The following is a 22,431-nucleotide window of genomic DNA, read 5'->3' as shown; positions in this document are numbered from 1 at the left end:
TGTTCTAGTTTCATTCTTTTACAAGTGGCGGACCAGTTTTCCCAGCACCATTTGTTAAAGAGACTGTCTTTTCTCCATGTTATATTCTTACCGCCTTTGTCAAAGATAAGGTGTCCATAGGTGCATGGATTTATCTCTGGGCTTTCTATTTTGTTCCATTGATCTATATTTCTGTCTTTATGCCAGTACCATACTGTCTTGATGACTGTGGCTTTGTAATAGAGCCTGAAGTCCGGCAGGTTAATTCCCCCAGTTCCATTCTTCTTCCTCAAGATTGCTTTGGCTATTCAAGGTTTTTTGTAATTCCATACAAATTGTGAGATTATTTGTTCTAGTTCTGTGAAAAATATCATTGGTAGCTTGATAGGGATTGCATTGAATGTGTAAATTACTTTGGGTACTATACTCATTTTTACAATATTTATTCTTCCAATCCATGAACACGGTATATTTCTCCATCTATTAGTGTCCTGTTTGATTAATTTCACTAGTGTTTTATAGTTTTCTATGTACAAGTCTTTTGTTTCCTTAGGTAGATATATTCCTAAGTATTTAATTCTTTTCGTTGCAACAGTGAATGGAATAGTTTCCTTAATTTCTCTTTCTATTTTCTCATTATTAGTATATAGGAATGCAAGTGATTTCTGTCTGTTGATTTTATATACTGCAACTTTACTGTATTCATTGATTAGCTCTAGTAGTTTTCTGGTAGAGTCTTTAGGGTTTTCTGTGTAGAGGATCATGTCATCAGCAAATAGTGAAAGTTTTACTTCTTCTTTTCCAATTTGGATTCCTTTCGTGTCTTTTTCTGCTCTGATTGCTATAGCCAAAACTTCCAGAATGGTGCTGAATAGTAGTGGTGAGAGTGGACACCCTTGTCTTGTTCCTGACTTTAGGGGAAATGCTTTCAGTTTTTCACCATTGAGGATAATGTTTGCTGTGGGTTTGTCATATATAGCTTTTATTATGTTGAGATATGTCCCTTCTATTCCCACTTTCTGGAGGGATTTTATCATAAATGGATGTTGAATTTTGTCAAAGGCTTTCTCTGCATCTATTGAGATAATCATATGATTTTTATTTTTCAGTTTGTTAATGTGGTGTATTACGTTGATTGATTTGTGGATATTGAAGAATCCTTGCATTCCTGGGATAAAGCCCACTTGGTCATGATGTATGATCTTCTTAATGTGTTGTTGGATTCTGATTGCTAGAATTTTGTTAAGGATTTTTGCATCTATATTCATCAGTGATATTGGCCTGTAGTTTTCTTTTTTTGTGGGATCTTTCCAAGGTTTGGGGATTAGTGTGATGGTGGCCTCATAGAATGAGTTTGGAAGTTTCCCTTCCTCAGCGATTTTCTGGAAGAGTGTGAGTAGAATAGGTGTTAGCTCTTCTCTAAATTTTTGGTAGAATTCAGCTGTGAAGCCGTCTGGACCTGGGCTTCTGTTTGCTGGAAGATTTCTGATTACAGCCTCTAGTTCCGTGCTTGTGATGGGTCTATTCAGATTTTCTATTTCTTCCTGGTTCAGTTTTGGAAAGTTATACTTTTCTAGGAATTTGTCCATTTCTTCCAGGTTATTCATTTTATTGTCATATAATTGCTGATAGTATTCTCTAATAATCCTTTGTATTTCTGTGTTGTCAGTTGTGATCTCTCCATTTTCATTTCTAATTTTATTGATTTGGTTCTTCTCCCTTTGTTTCTTGATGAGTCTGGCTAGTGGTTTGTCAATTTTATTTACCTTCTCAAAGAACCAGCTTTTGGCTTTGTTGATTTTTGCTATGGTCTCTTTTGTTTCTTTTGCATTTATATCTGCCCTAATTTTTACGATTTCTTTCCTTCTACTAACCCTGGGGTTCTTCATTTCTTCCTTTTCTAGTTGCTTTAGATGTAGGGTTAGGTTATTTAGTTGACTTTTTTCTTGTTTCTTGAGGTGTGCCTGTATTGCTATGAACTTCCCCCTTAGCACTGCTTTTACAGTGTCCCAGAGGTTTTGGGTTGTTGTGTTTTCATTTTCATTCATTTCTATGCATATTTTGATTTCTCTTTTGATTTCTTCTATGATTTGCTCATTATTCAGCAGCGTGTTGTTCAGCCTCCATATGTTGGCATTTTTAATAGTTTTTCTCCCATAATTGAGATCTAATCTTACTGCATTGTGGTCAGAAAAGATGCTTGGAATGATTTCAATGTTTTTGAATTTACCAAGGCTAGATTTATGGCCCAAGATGTGATCTATCCTGGAAAAGGTTCCGTGTGCACTTGAGAAAAAGGTGAAATTCATTGTTTTGGGGTGAAATGTCCTATAGATATCTATTAGGTCTAACTGGTCTATTGTATCATTTAAAGTTTGTGTTTCCTTGTTAATTTTCTGTTTAGTTGATCTATCCATAGATGTAAGTGGGGTATTAAAATCTCCCACTATTATTGCATTGTTGTTAATTTCCCCTTTCATGCTTGTTAGTAATTGTCTTACATATTGTGCTGCTCCTATGTTGGGTGCATAAATATTTATAATTGTTATATCTTCTTCTTGGATTGATCCTTTGATCATTATGTAGTTTCCGTCTTTGTCTCTTTTCACAGCCTTTGTTTTAAAGTCTATTTTATCTGATATGAGTATTGCTACTCCTGCTTTCTTTTGGTCTCTATTTGCATGGAATATCTTTTTCCAGCCCTTCACTTTCAGTCCGTATGTGTCCCTCGTTTTGAGGTGGGTCTCTTGTAGACAACATATATGGGGGTCTTGTTTTTGTATCCATTCAGCCAGCCTTTGTCTTTTGGTTGGGGCATTCAACCCATTTACATTTAAGGTAATTACTGATAAGTATGATCCCGTTGCCATTTTCTTTATTGCTTTGGGTTCGAGTTTATACACCCTTTCTGTGTTTCCTGTCTAGAAAAGATCCTTTAGCATTTGTTGGAGAGCTGGTTTGGTGATGCTGAATTCTCTCAGCTTTTGCTTGTCTGTAAAGCTTTTGATTTCTCCTTCATATGTGAATGAGATCCTTGCTGGGTACGGTAATCTGGGCTGTAGGTTATTTTCTTTCATCACTCTAAGTATGTCTTTCCATTCCCTCCTGGCCTGGAGAGTTTCTGTTGAAAGATCAGCTGTTATCCTTATGGAAATCCCCTTGTGTGTTATTTGCTGCTTTTCTCTTGATGCTTTTAATATTTGTTCTTTGTGTTTGATCTTTGTTAATTTGATTAATATGTGTCTTGGAGTATTTCGCCTTGGGTTTATCCTGTTGGGGACTCTCTGGGTTTCTTGGACTTGGGTGATTATTTCTTTCCCCATTTTAGGGAAGTTTTCAACTATTATCTCCTCAAGTATTCTCTCATGGTCTTTCTTTTTGTCTTCTTCTTCTGGTACTCCTATGATTAGAATGCTGGTTCGTTTAACATTGTCCCAGAGGTCTCTAATATTGTCCTCATTTCTTTTAATTCTTTTTTCTTTTTTCTCTCTGTTTCATTTATTTCTACAATTCTATCTTCTAGCTCGCTTATCCTGTCTTCTGCCTCTGTTATTCTATTGTTTGTTCCCTCCAGAGTGTTTCTGATCTCATCTATTGCATTATTCATTGTATATTGACTCTTTTTTATTTCCTCTAAGTCCTTATTAAACCTTTCTCCCGTCTTCTTAATTCTTTTCTCCAGGTTATTTATCTGTAACTCCATTTTGCTTTCAAGATTTTGAATCATTTTCACCATCAAAATTCGAAATTCTTTATCAGGTAGATTCCCTATATCTTCCTCTTTTGTTTGTGTCGGTGGGCATTTATCTTGTTCCTTTACTTGCTGGGTATTTCTCTGCTTCTTCATCTTGCTTATATTGCTTTGCTTGGGGTGGCCTTTCCCTCTTCTGGCCGTTTGTGGAGTTCTCTTTATTATGTAGTTTCCTCGCTGTGTGTGGGGTTGGACGGGTGACTTGTCAAGGTTCCCTGGTTAGGGAAGCTTGTGTCGGTGTTCTGGTGGTTGGAGCTGGATTTCTTCTCTCTGGAGTGCAATGTAGTGTCCAGTAATGAGTTATGAGATGTCAGTGGGTTTGGAGTGACTTTGGGCAGCCTGTATATTGAAGCTCAGGGCTATTTTCCTGTGTTGCTGGAGAATTTGCATGGTATATCTTGCTCTGGAATTTGTTGACCCTTGGGTGGTGCTTGGTTTTAGTGTAGGTATGGAGGCGTTTGATGATCTCCTATCAATTAATGTTCCCTGGAGTCAGGAGTTCTCTGGTGTTCTCAGGATTCGGGCTTAAGCCTCTTGCCTCTGGTTTTTGGTCTTATTCTTGGAGTAGTCTCTAGACTTCTCTATCTGTCATTTCCAAGGTGGTTCCCTCTGTTTTAGCTTCTGTTTGCTAGTCTCTTCAGTGTCTAATTTCTGCCCTGATACTAGGGGGCGGGTGGACACTTTTTAAGGCTCACTTGTTCAGTCCTGTTCTGGGAAGGGAGGAACGCTGCAGACAAATATCTCTGGCGTCTGTGGGGAGTGCTCGCAGCGTCTCGGCCACACTGGGTTTGCCCCTGCTCACAGTGCATGTGCTGTCCCAGTCTACACTGCACAGGCTCTAGGTTGCTCTGCTGGGAAATGTCCAAGGCCGGCGCTGGATTGTATGCACTTCCCAGGTCTGAGCGTCTCAAGTTCAGTTTCTCGGGTACTCCACAAAGGCACAGATTTGGCTGGGTCTGCATTTTGTGCCTTCCCCGGTCCGAGCAGCTCAGGTGACCAGGTGTTTGGCGAGCGTGGTCTCTGCGACTTATGGCCTCCCCAGTCCCTGCCACTCGGTTTTCTGGGTGTACAACCAGCGCACCTTCTCAGGCGGATATCAACCGGCCCCAGCCCAAGAAGTCTTGATTAGCAACAAGCATGCCTGCGATTTGTATCAGATGCCTTTCTGGGGCCGCAGTTGCCCCCTCCGGCTCTGGCTGACCTCCCTGTCTGTCTCAGCGGGGGATGGGGGATTGGCCGACTCCAGCCGGCTCGCTCTGCTCAGCCCTTTGTCTGTGAGCGGGGCTGGCAGAGTCTTAGGTTAGAGCTTTCCACCTTTTCGTAGGGAAGCTATCCCAGGCTGCTTTGCTATCCCCTGTTAGATCTCTCAGATTGTTCTCAGGGCATTCAAGCCCAGTCCTCTCTCTAAGCAGTTCAGCCAGCTCCTCCCTGCCCAGCCCCCGCTTGCTAATGGCGTATGCAGCCGTCTGTGCTGCTTCTCCGCTGGGAGTTACCGTTTGGTGGGTAATCTGTGGGGTTTAATTATTTCTTTCTTTTTTCTCCCAGTTATGTGGCCCTCTGAGGTTCCAAGGCTTGCCACAGACTAGCCAGTGAGAGTGTTTTCTGGTGTTTGGAAACTTCTCTCTTTTTAAAGCCTCCCTTCCCAGGACAGAGCTCCATCCTTACCTCTTTTGTCTCTCTTTTTATCTTTTATGTTTTTTCCTACATTCTTTTGAAGACAATGGGCTGCTTTTCTGGGTGCCTGATGTCCTCTGCCAGCATTCAGAAGTTGTTTTGTGGACTTTACTCCGCGTTCAAATGTTCTTTTGATGAATTTGTGGGGGAGAGAGTGGTCTCGCCATCCTATTCCTCCGCCATCTTGTTCCTTCAAGGCTATGGTTTTTCCATTGGTCATGTATGAATGTGAGAGTTGGACTGTGAAGAAAGCTGATCGCCGAAGAAGTGATGCTTTTGAACTGTGGTGTTGGAGAAGACTCTTGAGAGTCCCTTGGACTGCAAGGAGATCCAACCAGTCCATTCTAAAGGAGATCAGTCCTGAGTGTTCATTGGAAGGACAATGCTAAAGCTGAAACTCCAATACTTTGGCCACCTCATGGGAAAAGTTGACTCACTGGAAAAGACTCTGATGCTGGGAGGGATTGGGGGCAGGAGGAGAAGGGGATGACAGAGAATGAGATGGCTGGATGGCATCACTGACTCGATGGACATGGGTTTGAGTGAACTCCGGGAGTTGATGATGGACATGGAGGCCTGGTGTGCTGTGATTCATGGGGTCGCAGAGAGTCAGACACGATTGAGCAACTGAACTGAACTGAACTGAAAACAAATAAAGCAGATTCTACATTTAGGCCTCACTTTGTCTCTGCTTAATATAAATTCATTCTGACTCTGAGGTCATCCTCTTTTGTTTCTCAAAACAAAAACAAAAACAAAAACCTGTGATGTACATGTTTTATTTAATGGTGGATTCTTGTTATGACATTTCCCTTCAGGAATGAAAGAGGAAGAGATAAGTTATTGTCAATGCAGCCACAAGCAAATTCAACCATCTTCCTCAGCACTGAAGAGAAATGTCAAAAAAGATTAATCATGCATTAAAGATGCATGGACATGTTAGCCCTCTTATATATTGAAGGACTGGGTTGTGTTTAAACACTTATAGTCCATCATGAGGTAGTCAGGGACTTGGCAACATTGAAAAAATATTTATATCAGTAGCTCTATGACCTCAGCTATCTCAATACAAAGATGGAAGAAAATATTTCATTGATAGTTCATCTGAATGATAGTTGCTTTTTAAGGCTATTTGGACTTGTAAAAGAGTATCTTCACATAGTTGAATTTATTTTTTCATCATTTTATGTTTTTAGAACATCACATTTATAGAAGGCCTTGTGTATTTAGGTCAATTTCTCTTCCAGGTTGACAGTTAAAAGGAAGTCATAAAATGATTCCTAAAACAGGAAGGGAAGGAAAACATATTCAATCTGAACAGAAGTTCAGTTCAGTTCAGTTGCTCAGTCGTGTCCAACTCTTTGCGACCCCATGGACTGCAGCGCACCAGGCTTCCCTGTCCATCACCAACTCCTGGAGCCTACTCAAACTCATGTCCATCGAGTCGGTGATGCCATCCAACCATCTCATCCTCTGTTGTTCCCTTCTCCTCCCACCTTTAATCTTTCCCGGCAGATATCAAGAATTGAGTACCCCGAAAACATTATGCTAAGTGAAATAAGTGAAAGTGAAGTCACTCAGTCATGTCCGACTCTTTGTGATCCCATGGACTGTGGCCTAGCAGGCTCCTCAGTCCATGGAATTTTCCAGGCAAGAGTACTGGAGTGGGTTGCCATAACACAATAGGTCTCACTTTAAAAAAAACCCAAAACACTCTTTGGGAGAGGCCAAAAGCCAAGTTTAACCCAGGTATTTAGCTCAGCAAAGTTATATTGAAAACATTTAACTTCCGGACTTTGATTTTGACAAGGAACATTTTATAGGGAAACAAGGATGTCCTCCAAACAGAAGCAATGAAATGATATTAGGCACTACATAGGAGGCAGAGAAAGGATGTTCACGGAGCTTGGAAGAGTCTGCTGGAGGGCATCCTTCACCTTTAGGTGATACACTGGAGTACAACTATATCCTCCCACAAACATCTCTTGGGGCCACGGGAAGAAAAAAGAATCATGGGCTAGAACAAGTGAACTGATTTAATGTGGCATTTCTTGAGTCTTTATGCAGTTGTGGTATGACATTAATACTGGAAAGAACTCTCGCAACCATTTATCCATCCCTTCTACTTGAAGCAGGATAGCAGTTAAGCCATCTCAGCTGAGAATTTACACTTATCTTAAAGACCTCTGAAATTCCCTGGCTATCTAATTGACATCCCCTAGGCATGCTGTGATTCATGGGGTCTCAAAGAGTCGAACACAACTGAGTGACTGAACTGAACTGAACTGAATGAAAGCTTGGGGCTTCCCAGGAGGCCCTGGTGGTAAGGAACCCTCCTGCCAATGCAAAAGATGTGACAATCGTGAGTTCCACCCCTGTGTTGGGAAGATCCCCTGGAGAAGGGCATGACAACCCACTCCAATATTCTTGCCTAGAGAATCCCATGGATAAGGGAGCCTGGAGGGCTATAGTCCATAGAGTCTCAAAGAATAGGACAACACAGGAGAGTCATTAAATAAGCTATAGAGCAAACATGCAATGGAATACTATATGACCTTTGGGGGAAAATGAGGCACAGTACTATATGGAGTCATCCCAGTGTTATTTTGTTAAGTGAAAAGGGCAATGTGAGAATAGTGTGTATGGTACAATTAAACAAGAGATGCTCATAACGTCCCTTGTCTCTGGGAAAAATGAAGAATGTATAACCTTTGAATTTTGTGCTATATATTTGTACTGCTTATTAGATAGATAGAATGGGTTGATAGATAGACCCACATTTTAACAATGATATGTTCTGTGATACAGTGTGATCTGGAATATATTACCCCTAAATCCTCTGCTCTTGGTATCAAGGGTGCCCAGAAGAAAGAAATGGTAGTTATTATTCTCAGACACTCAGTATGTCCAACTCTTTGTGACCCCCTGGACTGTTGCCTGCCAGACTCCTCTGTCCATAAGATTTTCCAGGCAAGAATACTGGAGTGGGGTGCTATTTCCTCCTCTACAGGGTCTTCCCAACCCAGGGACCAAACCTACATTTCCTGTGTCTCCTGCATTAGCAGGCAGATTCTTTACTACTGAGCCTCTTAGGAAGTTCAAAGATAGATTTGAGTTTAAAGATAGATTCAAATTACCTGTTAGAAATGGTTCTTTCTTGAGACACCACCTATTCAAACCACAGAAAATATTTAGCTTTTCCAATCATCAAAATCACTTATTAAAGGGGGAAATATTGTTACTAATCTAGGTCAGTGAAGAGGCTTATCCTGTACCCTGTCCTTTTCCTGGACCGCCTGCTACAGGAGGAGTGGATTTACTGTGCTTCTCCTTTGTAATTCATTGCCTCTAAATCACATTTTTCTCTTTCATTCTGCCCATATGTTTGACAGGTGCTTAAATTCTGGAGTCCCTCATCCAGTCGCCACATGTTCTTGTATGTAGTTGTCCAAGGCTCAGAAGTGAACTACATTCTGTTCAAGAGTACAAACCATTCTTGTGCTGTACAAATCATGGTTTCCAGAGAAAAGCACATCCCTGTGGGCTTTGGGTTGATACTGAATTCCTGGGAGCAGGAAAGGACCTTTCCCGCTCTCCCTTTTCATTTACTCCTAGCTGTTTGGTCGCTAATGTCCTCACTTCAAATACTCGGCTATGATCATTGCAAAAAGGACTCTGGGGCACAATCACATAACAGGGGTTTTCTCTGGGATGACATGGACTATCTCTTGATCAAGATTCAGAATCAAAGGCACTGAAAACTATGTTGGTATCTTTTATTAAGTGGTTTTTATCTTAACCATCTTTTATTACATTGTTATTAAATTTCTTCCTCCACAGTCTTGCATTTTCTTCCCTTGCTGACCCTCTGTGTGCAAAATGACATTCACTTTCATGAAAACCCTAGTTCCCTCGCTAGCACTGTGAGCTATCAGTTGCTCGATAGAGAACAGTGCCCAGGAGGTGAGGATCATACTGGCATTTCCACACAGTTGGGCCTTCCATTTGCAACCCTGTCTGTAATTTCCTGCTGTTCTTACAGGGTGAGCAACTAATGTGTTCCCGGTTTTCTCCCATTAGAGATGGATCATTTAGCAATCACGAAAGAATGCCCAGATGGTGCAGGGGTAAAGAATTGCCTGCCAATGCAGGAGACACAAAAGATGTGGGCTTGATCCCTGGGTCAGAAGATCCCTTGGAGAAGGATCCCTTGGAGAAAGCTCCCTGGAGAAGCAACCCACTCCAGTATTCTTACCTGCAAAAATTCAATAGACAGAGGAGCCTGGTGGGCTATAGCCCACGGGGTCACAGAGTCAGACATGACTGATCACACACTCTTCTCTTCTCATTATAAATTCTGTGAAAGCAGGGATTGTTGTGTCTGTTCCCTGCTGTATCCTCTTTGTCTGGTTCAGAGTAGGCACTCTGGAATGAAGGCATGAATGAACAGTTGTGTAGTTCTCCTTCTTTCATGTTAGATGGGCTAATCTACAACTCTTCCCTGAGGCACGAAAATGGGTTGATTCAAAGGAGTAGGAACCAATACTTAGGTTTCAATGGCTGTGTTTGAAGCATTTTGCATTTTGACTCTCATTGTGTTGTCTGCCCAGTACCATCTCCACACCCACCATCCCCACACCCACCATCCCCTCACCCACCCTGAACAGTATTTGGAGACTGCTTTCCCTTCCTCTGAAAACTTCACCAGGTCAGCTCCCTCTGTCTGACTACATTGGAGCCTCCATTTTAACACTGTTCAGTTCAGTTCAGTTCAGTCACTCAGTCGTGTCCGACTCTCAGCGACCCCATAAATCACAGCACGCCAGGCCTCCCTGTCCATCACCAACTCCCGGAGTTCACTCAAACTCATGTCCACAGAGTCGGTGATGCCATCCAGCCATCTCATTCTCTGTTGTCCCCTTCTCCTCCTGCCCCCAATCTTTCCCAGCATCAGAGTCTTTTCCAGTGAGTCAACTCATCACATGAGGTGGCCAAAGTATTGGAGTTTCAGCTTTAGCATCAGTCCTTCCAATGAACACCAAGGATTGATCTCCTTTAGAATGGACTGGTTGGATCTCCTTGCAGTCCAAGGGACTCTCAAGAGTCTTCTCCAACACCACAGTTCAAAAGCATCAATTCTTCAGCGATCAGCTTTCTTCACAGTCCAACTCTCACATCCATAAATGACCACAGGAAAAACCACAGCCTTGACTAGACGGACCTTTGTTGGCAAAGTAATGTCTCTGCTTTTTAATATGCTATCTAGGTTGGTCATAACTTTCCTTCCAAGGAGTAAGCATCTTTTAATTTCATGGCTGCAATCAGCATCTGCAGTGATTTTAGAGCCCAAAAAAATAAAGTCTGACACTGTTTCCGCTGTTTTTCCATCTATTTCCCATTTTAACACAGCATGACCTTAAAGATCCAGCCCTCATTTTGTTGGGTATGGGAGTAGACTTCTTGTTCAAGCTAGACAAAAGATGTCCCCAGAAAACTTGGAATCCAGACCAGGGGATCCAAACTCAGGCTGGTTGTGCTAATGAATTGAGAAAATATAAACCTGGGAGCTGCTGTGAGCAGCCACATTTTCAGTTATGCAGACTGGCAGACAGAAAGCTGGTCTGTAACAAAGAGAAGAGTAAACAGATCAAGCAGAGAGTCACAGAGATGTCAGACCAAATGGGTCCTGATGCCCTTGGAGTCCCTGATTTCAATTTACTCTTGAGAATCAGCTGCACTCCCATCTTAGAATTTTAAAAATACCCTTATATCCATATACTGCATTCTCTCTCTCTCTCTTTTTAAAAGCTCATTAAAGGTGATTTCTGTCCCTTGTTAAGAAAACTACTCATTAAGATAAGGGTAGAGGATTAAGAGGTACAAATTATTATGAATAAAATAAATAAGCTACAATGATGTATTATATAATACAGGAAACACAGCCAGTATTTTGTAGAAGCTAATGGGATAGAACCTTTACAAGTTGTGAATCACTATGTTGTACACCTGTAACTTATGTAATATTGTACAGCAACTATGCCTGTGTGCTAAGTCGCTTCGGTGGTGTCTGACTCTTCGTGACCCTATGGACCCTATAGCCCGCCCGGCTCCTCTGTCCATGGGATTTTCCAGGCAAGAATACCAGAGTGGGTTGCCACACCCTCCTCCAGGAGATCTTCCCAACCTAGGAATCGAACCAGCGTATCTTTGTCTCCTGCATTGGCAGGCAGGTTCTTTACCACTAGTGTCAGTTGGGAAGCCCGTACAGTAGCTATACTTCACTTTTTAAAATAACTGGAAAAAAATGAAACTTTATTATCTCGTTTCATGTTGAGAGAAACCTGGCGGGGTAACTAATCTCTCTCTGATATTACAGATGAAGTTTGGGGACTGTTAAGTATCAGGTCCAATTACTACAGGAAAGTAGCAGAGCTGGGATTTGATCCCAGACCAGACAGATTTCAGAGCTTGAGTCAACACTTCCACTTTGTGATTCTGTCAAGTCCATTTGTCTTTTAAAACATTTATTATATAGATTTTACGCTCATAAAGCAGACAGACTAGTATGATTCCCACACGAACTGATCAACCAACTTCAACCATTATATACATTCACCACTCTTGTTTCTCGATTGCCTTGTAGGCTGGGGGCTGTCAGAGAGAAAAGAACTCTTCAGGGTTTGAGGCCTTGGAGTGGGGTCCACAGTATGGTTGTGCAATGATCCTCCATGGAGAATTGCAGAAAAATAAGAGGTGTTGAACTCAAAGAATCATGGCCGCCGAGAGTAGAGAGGTCTACAGTGCTGTCAGAGGCAAGAAGGTGGATTGCATCACCCCAGAGGGTGTTTTTCCAGCCTCAGTGGAAAATGCTACATATTGGAAGACCCTTTAGAGTTAAAAGAAATGCAAAATGTAGACCCCACCCACACTTCTAAACATATGGCCTGTTTGTAATAGCCAAGTATGATTTATGCTCAAATGTTACCACTGAGATAAGGTCTTGGGCCTCAGGATCAGGATTCATTTGTTTTGACCTTGCTCTGGTGCCTCTGCCCTGGTTAATGATTTACAAGTGACACCTTGGTAACAGCTAAAGGACTCTCTCTCCCTGTTCTCTTTAAGGGCAGGGAGTAACCCTAAGCCTGGGGACAATCCCATCACCCATGATTAGAGATGCACCCAGGACAGTGTAGGAACTGACCGGAGCTTTGTTCAATGAGATGGCAGCTCCCCAGTCTGACACTCTGCTGACAGCTGCTGTTTCCCTTCTCTCTCTCTCTCTCCCTCTTGCCAGAAGGACATTTATGTAAGCGCCACTGGCTGGGTACTGAGTAAACCAAGATAAGAAATGAAATGGCTGGACTCAGCAGGGTAGCGGAGTCTGTTTTCCCACACTAAGAAGCCCAGCCCCAGAACTGCCAAGATGAGCTAGAGTCATTCTCAGGAGATTCCTGTGCTGGGGGCTTCTCCCCCATCACAACTCTTTGGGCCCACGACATTATTCCTGGGATGGAGGCAGATGAGAGCCTTAATACTCATCTCACAGGAAAGTTAGGAGATCAAATAAGAATGTGAATGGGGAGGCATTTTGTGAACCTCACAATACCACGCAACTGTAAAGGACTGACATTTCTACTACCATTTAACATCATACCCGGGGGACCAGCCTCCCACACTCAGGCCTTTTTCAGCCTGAAATCCAGGTCTTATTCTTGGGGAAGAAAGCGTCATTCAGAATCTATTTCTAAATGACAGTCACTTCTGAAAAGAATCCATCAATATTTATAATTCACATGCAAAATGTGTCAGGCATATTTAGTAAGCTCCCCATGAGTTCCTTGTGCATAGCAACCCAAACAGAAAAAGCAACATATGGAATTCGTGGTTCAGTTCAGTTCAGTCACTCAGTCGTGTTCGACTCTTTGCGACCCCATGAATCACAGCATGCCAGGCCTCCCTGTCCATCATTCAAACTCATGTCCATCGAGCTGGTGATGCCATCCAGTCATCTCATTCTCTGTCGTCCCCATCTCCTCCCGCCCCCAATCCCTCCCAGCATCAGTCTTTTCCAGTGAGTCAACTCGTCGCATGAGGTGGCCAAAGTATTGCAGTTTCAGCTTTAGCATCAGTCCTTCCAATGAACACCCAGGATTGATCTCTTCTAGAATGGACTGGTTGGATTTCCTTGCAGTCCAAGGGATTCTCAAGAGTTTTCTCCAGCACCACAGTTCAAAAGCATCAATTCTTCGGCAATCAGCTTTCTTCACAGTCCAACTCTCACATCCATACATGACCACTGGAAAAACCATAGCCTTGACTAGACAGACCTTTGTTGGCAAAGTAATGTCTCTGCTTTTTAATACTCTATCTAGGTTGTTCATAACTTTCCTTCCAAGGAGTAAGTGTCTTTTAATTTCATGGCTGCAATCAGCATCTATCTGGTACACTCGATCTGAATGAACAAACTTGTCTATTTTTCCAAATGTGAACCTGGTACAAGTATTACTGCTTGTGTGGGGAGTAAACTATGCTCTTGCTACTTGAATTTCATTATCTCTATTTTTCTCAGAATGAAATATTTGTATTCCTGGCAAAGAGAGACAACAATTGAATCTAGTGTGTACATCCTCTGATGTTCCAACACACCTCTATGCCCTGCCTTTTCCAGTTCCAAACCTTCAACTCCAATTGGAGAGTCTCTCCTCCCTCCTGAGCACATTGTATCAGGCACCATCTCAATAACAATTTTCTCCAGTGGAAAGCATGTAGCTATTAACTCCACTACTAGCAGTGAACCATGTAAGTGAGTCTGAACGGAAAGAAACTAGAAAAGAAAAAACAAACAGCTTTTATATTGGGCTCTTGTCTGAAAGGGTAGGAGATTTCAACTCAACACAAGGAAGAACTCTGAAGCAATCAGAGGTGCCAGAACCCAGAATGGACTCTCCTGAATGAAACCAGTTCCTCACCAGCAGATGTGAGCAGCCACTGAGAAAGGATGCTGTACAGGGAATTCAAATATCTGAGAAGAGGCTGGACTAACTACATACAATACCACTGCCACCCCGGGAGCCTATGAGTCTATGAGAGCGCTGAATGGCTGATAAAAAGTAGGAGGACCTCCTACACTGTGGGTGGGAATGTAAATTGGTACACCCACTCTGGAAAACAGTATAGAGGTTCTTCAAAACACTAAATATAGAATTGCCATATGATCCAGCAACCCCACTTCTGGGCATATATCCAGACAAAACTTATAATTCAAAAAGATACATGCATCCTGATGTTCATAGCACAGTTAGGGAGTTGTTGACTGAAACCACCCCCTCTGGCCAGGCACGATGATAACAACTGCCTGAGTTGTCTCACAACAGGAGGTCCTAATAAAGAAGGAGGTGCTGCCAGTAGAAAACTAACCAGGAGAATTCAGGAGGGGCTGAAAGGAGGGGGGAACATGCCAGCCCACAGGAGGGAAGAGACAGTACATCTCGCCAACCTCCCAGAAATCCTCATGATGGCTGAGAGGTGTGCATGCCACTAGGAAGGACCCTGAGTCAGAATGATTGGCCAGAGATAACCCAGAAACAAAGCCCATTACCATAAGACCTGAGACTGTGACCCATATGGCAGCATTCCTGCTTTATCAGCACGTGTGTCTCCTCCAACAATCCATTTCTAAGTGTTAGACAAGAACCCCCTCTCAGGCCCTGGAAGGAGCCCCCTTCCTTAGCAGCAACACTATCCACATTAGCCAAGACATGGAAACAACCTAAGTTTTCATCCACAGATGAGTAGATAAAGAAGATAGGGTGTGTATATAAAATGGAATACTACTCAGCCATAGAAAAGAATTAACTAATGCCATTTGCAGCCACATAGATGGACCTTGAGATTACTATACTAAGTGAAGTAAGTCAGAAAGAGAAAGATAAATGCCATATGATATGACTTATATGTGGAGTCTAAAATATGACACGAATGAATTTATTTATGAAACAGACTCATAGACATGGAGAACAGACTTGTGGTTGCCACGTGGGGGTGGGGTGGTGAGGGAGGGATGAACTGGGAGTTTGGGATTAGCAGATGAAAACTAGCATATATAGAATGGATGAACAACAAGGTCTTACTGCATCACACAGGGCACTATATTCAATGTCCCATGGTAAACCATAATGGAAAAGAATATTAAAAAGAATGCATGTATATATGTACGCACATATATATATATACATATGTTCAGTTCAGTTCAGTCGCTCAGTCGTGTCCGACTCTCCGCGACCCCATGAATCACAGCACACCAGGCTTCCCTGTCCATCACCAACACCCGGAGTTCACTCAACTCATGTCCACAGAGTTGGCGATGCCATCCAGCCATCTCATTCTCTGTCGTCCCCTTCTCCTCCCGCCCCCAACCTTTCCCAGCATCAGAGTCTTTTCCAGTGAGTCAGACATATATACATGCATTCTTTCATGGTTTTATATATATATATAACTAAGTCACTTTGCTATACAGCAGTAATTAACACAATACTGTAACTGCAGTAGAGTAAAAGTAGAGTAAAGTAACTGAACTTGAGTAAAATAAAAAATAAAACTAGGAGAGCCCCCTGTGGTATTGTTTAAGTGAGCTAGAAAATTCCTGCTTAAAAAGACCTTCATTGACACCTGAAATTCCATCATCAGTAATATCTTTTTTGGGGTCAAACATTTTTCTTTTGCTAATATGTTTTTCTTTTTTTAAAGAAATTGTAATTTTAAAACTTCATCCTTGGAGTGAAAGAACTTAAAAAAATCTGCCCCTCCACCAAGAGAGAAAAGATGGAGGCCCCATAAAGTTATGAACAGAGAGAAAAAAGGAAGGAAGGAGAGAGGGAGGGTGGAGAGCAGGCCTAAGAGAAAATCTGCCCACACTACAATTGTTTGGGACAAAGTCTGACATGGGCTGAGACATCTTTAGAATTTCTCAAATACTTGTGGAGTATCTCTTACAAATATTTTTCCCCCAACATCTCAAACATCTACCAATCTTACCAGGGCACTTTCAATATAGATCCCAACCTTCACAGCTGTGCACTGCCTCCCTGACCTTATCCCTTACTCCACCCAACTAGCCCACGCAGTGTCAGAATCCTAAGATCTTCAGTGGGAGGGTAACTTCAACCAAGAATCTTCCTCTCTTTACCAGTCAGTGACGAGCTTTTACCTCTGCCCTTCCATCTCCTACTGTTCCCCTAAGCCCACTGTAAGATTCTGGTAAAGACAAAATCAGCAAAAGGCTTTGTAATGAGGTATCCTCTCTCTTCTGGCTCAGTTGGTAAAGGAATCCTCCTGCAATGCAGGAGATGCAGGAGACTTGGGCTTGATCCCTGCATCAGGAAAATCCCCTGGAGGAGGGAATGGCAACCTACTCCAACCAAATCCAATGGATAGAGGAACCTGGCCAGCTACAGTCCATGGGGTCACAAACAGACATGACTGAAGTGACTTAGCACTTACCCATTCTCTCCTTGTAGCCTTGGGCAAGATAGCCATTTACCTCAGTTTTTCCACCTGTAAACTGCGTCTGAAAATACCTCTCTCACAAGGACACTGCATTAGCACAACATAGAATGGATGCTTATGTCAGTCAGGACCCAGGCTGGATGTTGGTGGCATATTTAGTCTGAGGGTTTTAAGAAGACTTCATGAATAAACAGTTGACAAAAGCCACAGAAGACCAGACAGTGTTAAACTTCATCAGTCAGTCAGTCAGTCAGTTCAGTCGCTCAGTCGTGTCAGACTCTTTGCAACCCCATGAATCACAGCACGCCAGGCCTCCCTGTCCATCACCAACTCCCGGAGTTCACTCAAACTCATGTCCATCGAGTTGGTGATGCCATCCAGCCATCTCATTCTCTGTCGTCCCCTTCTCCTCCTGCCCCCAATCCCTCCCAGCATCAGAGTCTTTTCCAGTGAGTCAACTCGTCGCATGAGGTGGCCAAAGTATTGCAGTTTCAGTTTAGCATCAGTCCTTCCAGTGAACACCCAGGATTGATCTCCTTTAGAATGGACTGGTTGGATCTCCTTGCAGTCCAAGGGACTCTCAAGAGTCTTCTCCAGCACCACAGTTCAAAAGCATCAATTCTTCGGCGATCAGCTTTCTTCACAGTCCAACTCTCACATCCATACATGACCACGGGAAAAACCATAGCCTTGACTAGACAGACCTTGGTTGGCAAAGTAATGTCTCTGCTTTTTAATATACTATCTAGGTTGATCATAACTTTCCTTCCAAGGAGTAAGTGTCTTTTAATTTCATGGCTGCAATCAGCATCTGTAGTGATTATGGAGCCCAAAAATATAAAGTCTGACACTGCTTCCACTGTTTCCCCATCTATTTCCCATGAAGTGATGGGACCAGATGCCATGATCTTTGTTTTCTGAATGTTGAGCTTCAAGCCAACCTTTTCACTCACCTCTTTCACTTTCATCAAGAGGCTTTTTAGTTCCTCTTCACTTTCTACCATAAGGGTGGTGTCATCTGCATATCTGAGGTTATTGATATTTCTCCCAGCAATCTTGATTCCAGCTTCTGCTTCTTCCAGCCCAGCATTCCTCATGATGTACTCTGCATATAAGTTAAATAGGCAGGGTGACAATATACAACCTTGATGTACTCATTTTCCTATTTGGAACCAGTCTGTTGTTCCATGTCCAGTTCTAACTGTTGCTTCCTGACCTGCATATAGCTCTATACAGATAGCAAAAATAAGACCAGGAGCTGACTGTGGCTCAGATCATGAACTCCTTATTGCCAAATTCAGACTGAAATTGAAGAAAGTAGGGAAAACCACTAGACCATTCAGATATGACCTAAATCAAATCCCTTGTGATTATACAGTGGAAGTAAGAAATAGATTTAAGGGACTAGATATGATAGAATGCCTGATGAGATATGGATGGAAGTTCGTGACATTGTATAGGAGACAGGGAACAAGACCATCCCCATGGAAAAGAAATGCAAAAAAGCAAAATGGTTGTCTGAGGAGGCCTTACAAATAGCTGTGAAAAGAAGAGAAGCGAAAAGCAAAGGAGAAAAGGAAAGATATAAGCATCTGAATGCAGATTCCAAAGAATAGCAAGGAGAAATAAGAAAGCCTTCCTCAGCGATCAATGCAAAGAAATAGAGGAAAACAACAGAATAGGAAAAACAAGAGATCTCTTTAAGAAAATTAGAGATATCAAGGGAACATTTCATGCAAAGATAGGCTCGATAAAGGACAGAAATGGTATGGACCTAACAGAAGCAGAAGATATTAAGAAGAGGTGGCAAGAATACACAGAAGAACTGTACAAAAAAGATCTTCATGACCAAGATAATCACGATGGCATGATCACTCACCTGGAGCCAGACATCTTGGAATGTGAAGTCAAGTGGGTCTTAGAGAGCATCACTACGAACAAAGCTAGTGGAGGTGATGGAATTCCAACTGAGCTATTTCAAATCCTGAAAGATGATGCTGTGAAAGTGCTGCACTCAATGTGCCAGCAAATTTGGAAAACTCAGCAGTGGCCACAGGACTGGAAAAGGTCAGTCTTCATTCCAATTGCAAAGAAAGGCAATGCCAAAGAATGCTCAAACTACCGCACAATTGCACTCATCTCACACGCTAGTAAAGTCATGCTCAAAATTCTCCAAGCCAGGCTTCAGCAGTATGTGAACCGTGAACTTCCAGATGTTCAAGCAGGTTTTAGAAAAGGCAGAGGCACCAGAGATCAAATTGCCAACATCCACTGGATCATGGAGAAAGCAAGAGAGTTAAACTTCATACTTTTCTCTAAATGCAGTAAGTAAAAATTCCTGAAGATTATAAAATTAAATATACCATAGTTATATCATATTAAAGTATCATATATTAAAATTTTTGTGGAAAATCTGTAAGTGGAATTAAATATAAATTTGTCTACCACTCAGGAACAGTGGGACTTTCCAGGTGGTGCTAGTGATAAAGAACCCACCTGCCAACACAGGAGACACAGGAGACCCAGGTTCGATCCCTGGGTCAGGAAGATCTGCTGAACAAGGATATGACAACCCACTCCAGTATTCTTGCCTGGAAAATTCCATAGACAGAGGAGCCTGGCTAGTCCACGGGGTCACAAAGAGTTGGACAAGACTCAGCATGCACAAGCATGAGCAAGGACAGGCAAATTCCTTGCTGACTTCTCTACTTGCAAATATATACAGTCAAAAATGAGTTCATACCACACTTAGTGCTTTGGAACCTTTCTGGGCCTCAGCTTCCTCTTCTCTAAAATGGACTCATTGGGTTGTTTTGGTTACTAATTATTACATGTAAAATTCCTAATAAACATTCAATAAATAAAACACAATTTATTACACAACAATACAGGAGTTCATTGAGGACATAATATATGCCAGACACTGTTCATAAAAGTTTCACATCTATTAATTCAATAAATGAGTCCATGAGTAGTGCCTCAACAAAAGCCAAGATCAAAGTCATGGATAATAAGTAACAGTAATGCTCAAATTTCTCTATGGCTTTAGACTTTGTTCTACATGCTTTGTGATGTCTGCAAAAGTTGTGCTAATTTTATCATGTTCTTGTCTGGCCAAGGTTAAACTAAGCTTCCCTCTGCCCAGAGAAGGCCTCAGAAGGACACAAATATTCACATAAACTGTAAAGAGGTCAGTATTAGGAATAGCAGAACATTCTAGTAAAAGGAAGTTTGGGTTTTGAGCAGCTCTGATTCAATCCTCACTCTGGGCCTGGCTATTTGGTATTGGAATTGGAATAAGTGTCTCTAATGCATACATGAACAGTCCCTTGGCTGTTCAGCTGAAACTATCACAACAGTGTTAATTGGCCATACCCCAACACAAAATTAAAAGTTAAAAAAAAAAAGTCTCTAAACCAGATTTTCTCATCTGTAAGACATGGTATTTTCCACTCTGTCTTACAAGGCTGCTGACAGATGTTTGTTGGAGAATGTTGATGATAGCATCTTGTAGGATAATATCAAAGTCTACACAAACAGAAGCTGCTTATTTAGATCTTGCAACAAAGCAGAGTTCTAGGTAAAGAAAAAGGCATTTCCAGATCCTCCATATCACTTTCTAACTACTCCTTCAGCAAGGAGCCCTGTGTCTTGGCAGTGTGGCCCACCTTCTTTGGTGTCAAAGCTGGATTGCATCATGTGCTCCCTACACATCACCTGCTCCTCCTGTCAAATTGACTCTGGGAGTCATGGCACTGGCCTGAGACAAACCGTGGAATGAGAAGAAGCTGATGTCCTCGCCAGATCCCTCTTTCTATATTTCTTTTCTCGTTTTTCAGTACCTCTTCAGATAGGGCTGTGATGAACTCCAGATACCAATAATCACATCCAATCACCTAGAGTTTCATTAGTAGTAATAACCATTATAATAAATTAATAACATCTATTAAGTACTTAATGGGTATCAAGCAATGAAAAGAGTTCTTTATAATCAAATTTGTGACTCCCAACAACCAATGAGACAGATGGCTTTATTATTTCCATTTCACAGACCTGGAAACTGAGGTTTAGCAAGGTTAAGTAACTGGCCCAGATCCCACAACTAGGAAGTGAGAGTCATGAAGCTAATTCAGTGTCTGATCCACAGCTGTGTCTCAGTAAATACTTATAGAATGAATGTGAAAGTCGCTCAGTCGTGTCCAACTCTTTATGACCCCATGGACTATACAGTCCATGGAATGCTCCAGGCCAGAATACTGAAGTGGTTAGCCTTTCCCTTCTCCGGGGAGTCTTCCCAACCCAGGGATCGAACCCAGCTCTCTCACATTGAAGGTGGATTCTTTACCAGCTGAGCCATAAGGGAAGCCCATAGAATAAATGTGTCACTGTTAATCAAAGATGGTCATGGGATGCTACTAAATTGCAAGTCACTATTGTATTTGTAGGGCATTTGACTCTAAAGCTTGAGCTTGCAACTACTTGTCAGCTACCTATCATTCTCCTATATATTCCTTATTTATTATTATTCCTTTGACCCTAGAAAGCCCCCAAGCACATGCTAGATATGAAATCTACCCCCACACACAAAGTATGCAGACAAGTGAAGTTAGTTTGACTTTCAATTTTTTAAAAACAATACTTTTTCTACCCACCACTCACCTCCCTTGTTCCCTCATTCCTTAAAAAAGAAGTCATTACGTCACTGTATTTTCTCACCTAGGAAAGTCATTTTAAGTACCAGCCACTCTCATCTCAACACCCTGGGACCCTCGGAGCGCCAGAAAGAGGTGTGGTGAGGAGAGAGAATTTATCAAAGTGAAGAATCAATGCCTGTCGAGCTCATTAGCACCCAGCCACAGAGAAGGAAACTGCTATTTTTATCAAGTGCACCTTCATTTAAATGAATTCCAGAGTGATTTGATAAAGAAAAAGGGTTCCTTTGGAAATAAGTTTTCCTCTTAATAAGGACTGGTTATATTATGTGCCCTTTCTAGCCTGCTTTTTTATCCCCAGGTATGTAACATGTAAGTCTTGACACTTGTTCCCTTATCAAATCTCCATCTCAGCCATTTGCCCATTTGGCTTCTAGCCCAAGCATAGGCCTGAGAGGAGGTGTGTGAAACCTTGGTGGCTGAGTGGAGTGCCACCTCTGTGACCAGGAGCTAGGGCTTCACCCCTTCCTTGGGATTCACCAGCTGGGTTTTGGTCACTCAGCGATGGTTTCCAAACTGTATGATTCTTTTACCCAAGACTGCTTCATGACCCAGTGTGTGAGCTGGGCTTCAGTATTTAATTCTATCTGTTGTTTTCTCACTCACAAATTTGCCATCCTTGTATGGATACTCCAATTTGCTTCCCTGATCTGGCTGGGCTTTATGCTCTTCCTCAACCTTATTTTTGTCTCAAACTCAGGAGTCACAGTTTCCCAGAGTCTCAGTACTGACATCTTGTATTTAGAGCAGCTGAGACTATGGTGGCTCAGACCGTAAAGAATCTGCCGGCAATGTGGGAGACACAGGTTC

Source organism: Moschus berezovskii, chromosome 9 (assembly GCF_049115385.1).
Source record: "Moschus berezovskii isolate FMDL1 chromosome 9, NW_MosBer_1.0, whole genome shotgun sequence".
Lineage (NCBI taxonomy): Eukaryota > Metazoa > Chordata > Mammalia > Artiodactyla > Moschidae > Moschus > Moschus berezovskii.
This window is presented reverse-complemented; position numbering follows the sequence as displayed.